The sequence below is a fragment of the Canis lupus genome, chromosome 10, assembly GCF_011100685.1.
Source record: "Canis lupus familiaris isolate Mischka breed German Shepherd chromosome 10, alternate assembly UU_Cfam_GSD_1.0, whole genome shotgun sequence".
Lineage (NCBI taxonomy): Eukaryota > Metazoa > Chordata > Mammalia > Carnivora > Canidae > Canis > Canis lupus.
In genome coordinates, this window is record NC_049231.1 from 30,240,492 (window position 1) to 30,248,797 (window position 8,306).

The window sequence follows — 8,306 nt, forward strand, 5'->3', positions numbered from 1 at the left end:
CTCCTCCCCCTGAGCCTCAGTTTCTTAAGGGCAAGTCAAGCTCCTCCTAAGTGTCCACTTAGCACCTTTGATTATCCCCATTGTTGTGTGTTTCATACTACAGTTTAATTTAAAAAGTTCTTCTCTTCCCTACACCAGATCTGAAGCATATCGAGGGTATGGTTTGTGTGTTATTTATAAGCACAGTGCCCAACATAGAGTAGGTCCTTGTATTAGTCCATTCTAGGCTGCTAACAGAATACCGTAAATGGGGTGGCTTCTAAACAAAGACATTTAATTTTTATACTTTTGGAGGCTAGAAATACAGATATGAGGTGCTGGCAGATTTGGTCTCTGGTGAGGCCTGCTTCCTGGTTCATAGATGGCCATCTTCTCGCAGTGTGTTCACCTGGTGGATGGGGAGACAGATCTCTCTGGGGTCTCCTTTATAAGGCCACTGATCTCATTCATGAGGTCTTCACCCTCATGACCTTATCACCTCCCCAAGGCCCTACGTTCTATCTAATAGTATCATGTTGGGGATTGGGATTTTAACACAGGAACTTTGGGAGAACACAAATATTCAGTCCAGAACAACTCTCAAATGTTTGTTGAGTAAAAATATCATGAGACAGTGCATGGGGGAAATCTCCCAAATCATGATACTAACATGGTGACCACTGCATCATCAGCACAAGGGAGGAAAAGACCAGGGTTTTGGAGTTAAGCTGACCTGAGATCAGGACCTGCCACGCCTTTGGGAAACAGCCAGGATTGCTCTGAGGGTTCATCTTCATTGTCAGGCACATGGGAGGGATGCATGGTACAGACATAATCACCTAAAATTCCTGATTGCATTCATCTTGCATGGTCCAGTGGCATAGTTTTTATTTCCAAAACTTGTATGGAAACTTCTAGGTCCCTGAATCATTAAGAATCACTTGGAATTGAGTGGGGCTGAGGCTGCTTTTGAAGCCCTTGATTGCAAACCTGGGTCACTACACTGTGCCCCTGATTGGTGCCTCTTGATTTTGGTTGTGTGTTCCTATTAATCTTCACTTCCCACTGAGACACCTGATTAAAGCCACATGCTTCCTCACCTAAGATGATGGCGGTGACAGGAAAGCTGGCGGCAAGCCCCTCTTTCTGTGACTCTACTTATTTTTTCACATACCTCCCCGGAAATGCTCTGTTAGAGCTGAAGAATTGCTTAAGGAAAAACGTTAGTTTTTTCTAGCAATTATATATCTGTCAACATCTTTCTTCATTCCCTTGCATGTGGTTAGAATGGTCCTACAAGGCCATTTTCTTCCCAGGCAATGGTGTGTGTGTGTGTGTGTTTGCTCATGTGTTAGTGTGTATGTGTGCATGTGTGCGTGTGTGTACATGCATGTGTGTGTGCATGTGTATGTGTGTGTGTGTGTGTGTGTGCAGGTTTGGGAGGGTCAAGCGTGACCTTGGTGCATGACATGCACAAAAAACAAGTAATTGCACCAGGCTATTAGCATTTTTTTAAGTTTAATTTTGGCTGGTTCCCATGCCTGGGTGACATTTGTTTACACAGCTCTGGTTATTTATGGCATATGGTGAAACTGAACTACGAAATGAATTTACAGCCTGGTAGGAGCCAAATAAATCTCAGTAACAGCATCTCCCCTAAGAGCCCCATTAAGGGCCCTCACATCTCTGGCTTTGCTGCCCATGTGCTCAGAATGGGTTCCTGGGGCCTTAAAAAGACCATGCTTCGAGAGAACTTTCTGTCTCACAGGGGCACTCCCTTCTATGGAACCCTACCTCCCCAGCCCCCACTTCTTAGAAATCCTTAATCACATGAGAGACAGGGAGGAGAGGTAGAAGGAGGGAGTTTCCTCATAGGAGGAAAAACAGATAGGAATTAAATATACAGGAAAATGTTCAACCTCGGTTGTCAGAAGAAAATACAGAGGTTCCATTTTATCTCTATTATGTAATGAAAAATAGTCGTCGTCCATACAACCCACACTGGCTAGATAGTTATGTTAATGCTACACTTACAGACTGTGTGTGGCTGTGCAAATGAGTACAACATTTTTGCAGGGCAATTTGTTGGGACATTTCCAGAACTATAAGATGCTTCATACCTGTTGGCCCAGCATTTTTCCTTGTCTGTATGGAAAATAAGGAAATAACCCAAATGAAAGAGGGAAAACTGTCTGACATGCCTAAACTCGCACAGACAGTGCAATCTGTACTACATAAAATTGGAAATACCCTGCGACAGTGTGAGAATAATTGCTTACATTATCATTGCATAGTCGCTCCCTGAAATATAGTTATTAAAAAGTGATTCTAAAGAATAGAGAAACAATAAAAATGTGTACAACACAGTGTTAAGAGGGAAAAGAGGCTAAAAATCTAAACTGTAATTACAAAGTAAACACATACATGTAAATGCATATGACAAAACTAGAGGAGATAACTCAGAATGAGAATCTTTGCAAAAAGATTGTTGTATACATACATGTCTTCCGTGCATATGTATATGTGTGTTTACAAAATAGCATTTAAAAAAATCTCGATATTAAAATTTCTTTTAGAGGTCAGGGAAGGCAGTGTTGCATAGTTGATAAGTTTGAGAAGTAAACACGTAATGAAATTTGAACGACCTTCTGGTGGTTTAAATCTTGAGCAAATTATTCAACTTCTCCAAGTCTCAGTTTCTGCATCAGTAAAATGGGAATTAAAAAATACAGCTTGTATTTTTAGACTGTGATGGGGATTAGATGAAGCTATGTATGTAAATAATTTACTATAATATGTGACATACCTTTCAATGATTGCCTATTATTATTATGCATATCTATCTATTTACCCATCATCTATCTAATCTATCACAGTTTTAAAAGACACAGTAGATGACTCTCCAACATACATATTATCATATATTATTAGTCAAAGCCAATCATTGTCATCCCATCCTCTTGCCAGTGATTGACTCAGGCCTTGGCATGTGAGCAAATCCCAACTTATGAGACTTGAGGGGAGAAACACAAAAGGAATTGGCATGTTTTCTTCCTCTGGGCATTGTCAAGTTTAGAGGCAACACTGGAACCTATAGCAGCCTTCATCTTCTGAGCATGGACACAATACCAAGAATGGCAATGCACAGATACAGAAATGTTGACATTATAGAGTCTTTGGATGAACAACACACATGTCCACCCTACCTTAATTCCGCCAAATACATGAGAGAATACCATCCTTATTATTTTAGTCAGTTTGAATTAAGCCATTTGGTTACTTGCAAATAAAAACATTCCAATATAATCAGGATACAGTGGCTATCTTTGGGATATCTATCTTGGGAGACCTGAACCTTATTGGTCCCAAAATGGTTTATATGGTGCCTTGCTACCCTGATGCCCTCCTTCCTTACTATTTTCACTGAACTCCAGACCCTCCTACATATTGTTGACTTAACAGCTCTTGATCTGAAAAGAAGTAGCTTGAACTTAACACACGCACACACACACACCATCATCTGTGCATGCACACCTTCCGTCATTCCTTGTCTCAGAGAACATAACAAGTATGCAGTTGTATAAGTCAGACCCCATTGTTGACACTTCCCTCTCCTACTCTCTCCATATTCAATCTGTCATCAATCCTGTTGATTTCATTTGTAAATATCCTTGAATCTATCCACTTCCGTTGGTTTCCTCCATCACTACCCTGTCCAGGCTGTGATCATCTCTCATTTGTTGCATGACAATAGCCTCATGGTGGGATTCTTCACACTGAATGTTGTCTCTCTTGCATCTATCTATCATCTATCATCTATCTATCTATCTATCTATCTATCTATCTATCTATCTATCATCTATCACAAACCCCATCATGTCACCTTTTTGTTTAGAATCCTTCAGTGTCTTTCTTCCATTTGCTCTTGGAATAAAGGCAAAAATAATTTAACATAGGCTAAGGGACCCTATATCATTTGACTTTTTTTGGCTCTAAATGTCCACCAACTATTATTTCCCAGTGCTACATTTTTCTCATTTCTTTCTAAATGTCATGTTTCTACCATCAGAGGACTTTTGCATATTCTTTCTACAGGGAAAAATCTCCTGTTTTATCCCAGGCTAATTGTATTAATTTTTTAGGCCTTGGATCAACTGTCATTTCCTTGTGGAGAAGTTCCAAGACCAAGTCAAATCTTCCAAATGTAGCTTCCAAATGGGCACTTACAGCCATTGGAAATGCCACCTTGCATTTATTTGCATGACTGTTTGATCAAGGTCTTTTCTCCAGTAGACTGTAAGTTCTTATTGTCCACCATTCTCTACTCAGAGAAGGAACTCAACAAACATTTGTTGGGTGGCTGATAAATGAACGGACATGGCCTTCATGCTATGTAAGCTATAGTCATAGCCCCTAAAATGATTTTTCCCTCTAGTTGTGCATACAGTTACTAGAGTTAACTCTGAATCATAAATATGATTGTTATTCTTTCTTTGTAGAAACTACTTGATGGTTCTCCATCGTATGGAGCACAAAGCTTATTTATTCCCAACCTAATTTTTCAACATTGTCTCATAATTTGACTATTTCCACTGCCCACTACACTTGTTATTCAACATGCAGTCATACCCAGTATGCTGCTCCTGGACATTTTTGCTCTTCCTAGCTTCATTCACGCTGTTCCCCCAAACAGAACCTCCCCCATTCAACCATGATGTCCCATCAAAATTTAATCCATCCTTCTAAAGTTAGAGCAGAGCAAATGCATTCTGCTTAAAATTCTCTGTAATTTCTCTGAAATTACAGTGTTAATTTCTGTAGCATTAATTTCCCTTTTCTCAATGTTCACATAGTCTACAAGTTATCGGGCACAAAGTGGTAATATGTGGATATCTTGCATGGTGTTAGAAGGGAATAGCCATGTAATCCATGTTTCTGAGTAATAAAGAATCCATTTTGTTTTTTAAAGATTTTATTTATTTACTCATGAGACACACACACACACACACACACACACACACACAGAGGCAGAGACACAGGCCAAGGGAGAGGCAGGCTCCATGCAGGAAGCCTGATGTGGCACTTGATCCTGGGACTCCAGGATCATGCCCTGGGCCAAAGGCAGACGCTCAACCACTGAGCCACCCAGGCATCCCATAAAGAATCCATTCATTTTTAACTTTAGTCCTGTGGTAGGCTATATTATTGTTCATAAGAATTTGCTACTTCCCCTGGGAGCATGAGTCAGCGTAGAGCCCAGAGTTTGGGGTTGTAGTGGGCAGAGGGAGAAAAGGCACTTAGGAGAAGGGATGCACACACTTGTATGTATATGTATATTTTGCATGGGGACAATGGGCTTCTATTGTCCAGCTCTTGAAATTATGACTTAGGCAATCTCTCTTTGAGGCAGGTGGGACTGGGGGCAGTTGTGCATGGTAGTGAAGAGCCATTCACACCCATATATTCCTCTGCCTGCTGCACTCCCAAGCTGCATTTCCTGGGCATTCACCTTGCCACGGCCCTCTTCTGCTCCTTTCCCAAATTCAATTGCTATAAATCCCTTGGAGGTATAAAAGAGAGTTCTTCTTGCCCTTGACTCAGGGTTTCCTTTTAAAACACATTTCCCTTTGTGTATGGTGAAAGAGAGTGGTCTAGTTTCATTCTTCTGCATGTGGATGTCCAATTTTCCCAGCACCATTTATTGAAGAGACTGTCTTTCTTCCAATGGATAGTCTTTCCTCCTTTATCGAATATTAGTTGCCCATAAAGTTCAGGGTCCACTTCTGGATTCTCTATTCTGTTCCACTGATCTATGTGTCTGTTTTTGTGCCAGTACCACACTGTCTTGATGACCACAGCTTTGTAGTACAACCTGAAATCTGGCATTGTGATGCCCCCAGATATGGTTTTCTTTTTTAAAATTCCCCTGGCTATTCGGGGTCTTTTCTGATTCCACACAAATCTTAAAATAATTTGTTCTAACTCTCTGAAGAAAGTCCATGGTATTTTGATAGGGATTGCATTAAATGTGTATATTGCCCTGGGTAACAAAGATAAACTCAAAATGGATGAAAGATCTAAATGTGAGACAAGATTCCATCAAAATCCTAGAGAAGAACACAGGCAACACCCTTTTTGAACTCGGCCATAGTAACTTCTTGCAAGATACATCCACGAAGGCAAAAGAAACAAAAGCAAAAATGAACTATTGGGACTTCATCAAGATAAGAAGCTTTTGCACAGCAAAGGATACAGTCAACAAAACTCAAAGACAACCTACAGAATGGGAGAAGATATTTGCAAATGACATATCAGATAAAGGGCTAGTTTCCAAGATCTATAAAGAACTTATTAAACTCAACACCAAAGAAACAAACAATCCAATCATGAAATGGGCAAAAGACATGAACAGAAATCTCACAGAAGAAGACATAGACATGGCCAACATGCACATGAGAAAATGCTCTGCATCACTTGCCATCAGGGAAATACAAATCAAAACCACAATGAGATACCACCTCACACCAGTGAGAATGGGAAAAATTAACAAGGCAGGAAACAACAAATGTTGGAGAGGATGTGGAGAAAAGGGAACCCTCTTACACTGTTGGTGGGAATGTGAACTGGTGCAGCCACTGTGGAAAACTGTGTGGAGGTTCCTCAAACAGTTAAAAATATACCTGCCCTACGACCCAGCAATTGCACTGTTGGGGATTTACCCCAAAGATACAAATGCAATGAAACGCTGGGACACCTGCACCCCGATGTTTCTAGCAGCAATGGCCACGATAGCCAAACTGTGGAAGGAGCCTCGGTGTCCAACGAAAGATGAATGGATAAAGAAGATGTGGCTTATGTATACAATGGAATATTACTCAGCTATTAGAAATGACAAATACCCACCATTTGCTTCAACGTGGATGGAACTGGAGGGTATTATGCTGAGTGAAGTAAGTCAGTCGGAGAAGGACAAACATTATATGTTCTCATTCATTTGGGGAATATAAATAATAGTGAAAGGGAAAATAAGGGAAGGGAGAAGAAATGTGTGGGAAATATCAGAAAGGGAGACAGAACATAAAGACTGCTAACTCTGGGAAACGAACTAGGGGTGGTGGAAGGGGAGGAGGGCGGGGGGTGGGAGTGAATGGGTGACGGGCACTGGGTGTTATTCTGTATGTTAGTAAATTGAACACCAATAAAAAAAAAAAATAAAACACATTTCCCTGAGTAAAATTACATGCATCAATGTAAAGAAAAAAATGACAAGTAAATGGTTGGTCTTACTGGTAGTGAACAGATGACTAAGGTCTGAGAAACAGGGCAATGTACTGTACAGCTGCCCGCAGATAATCCTGAATGTCAGCCCTGAAACTGGCCTCCTCCGGGCAGCCCAGCCAGGAAGCCTTTGAAAGAAAATTAAAGCAGCTACCTGCCATTTTGTTGTTCTCCCTCCCTTTTAACAATTTTTGAGTTGTTGACTTTTCTTCCTTAAAAATAAGTGGAAAGCGTCCTGAACTGACAGATAAGACTTGATTTTCTCCCGGGAATTTACCATACAAACAGGCATAGGTTGGAGTCTTCAAAAGATAGAACAAAGCGACGTTTGAAAACAGGGAGGTAGAAATACTGCTGACAAGGAAATTGGAAAAAAAAAAGCTCACCGACAAAGCAACTCCTCACTTCCCCAGGCCGCTCCTTCACCTGGCAGGGAAACTTGTAGCCAATCATGCCATTGTCTTCTTAAATTAGACTTTTAGATCTTTGTTAGGGAAAAAAAATTCCTGTGGCTCCCAACTGCAGAATGTCACGTGTTGGACAAAACTGTTCGGCTTTGAGCAGAGAAGGGAGTACCCTCATTCGTCTCTGGGGGGCTGTTGGCAGAGCCAGTGCTGGCCAATTCAGGGAGCTGGCGAGCGTCTGCAGCAGATTACGACGTGTGGATGGTCCTGTAGCCACCTGGATGTCTGGTTAATAAGCGCTGTGCCAGGGTCTTTAATTGCTGCCTGGACCCGAAACAAAAGTCTCTACCATCAATCTGGCAATTTACCCCACGACCATGGTGCTAACCGTTCAACTACCCTGGCACCATGTCCTACCTGCCAGATCATTAACTCCTGCGCCACTCACTCTGCATCACAGGTAAATTCCCTGTGACCCAATTCTGGTGTTTCTTAGGTGAAACTAGACTGCTGCTTGCATGCAGGGAGAGATGTGTCCATTTCATTTTGGAGATGATTATGAGGGATGCTGGTTTCCATCCCGGCTCTATCACTGAGCGTCCAAGATTTTCAATGTGCAGCGTGTCTGTCTATAATTGACAAGTT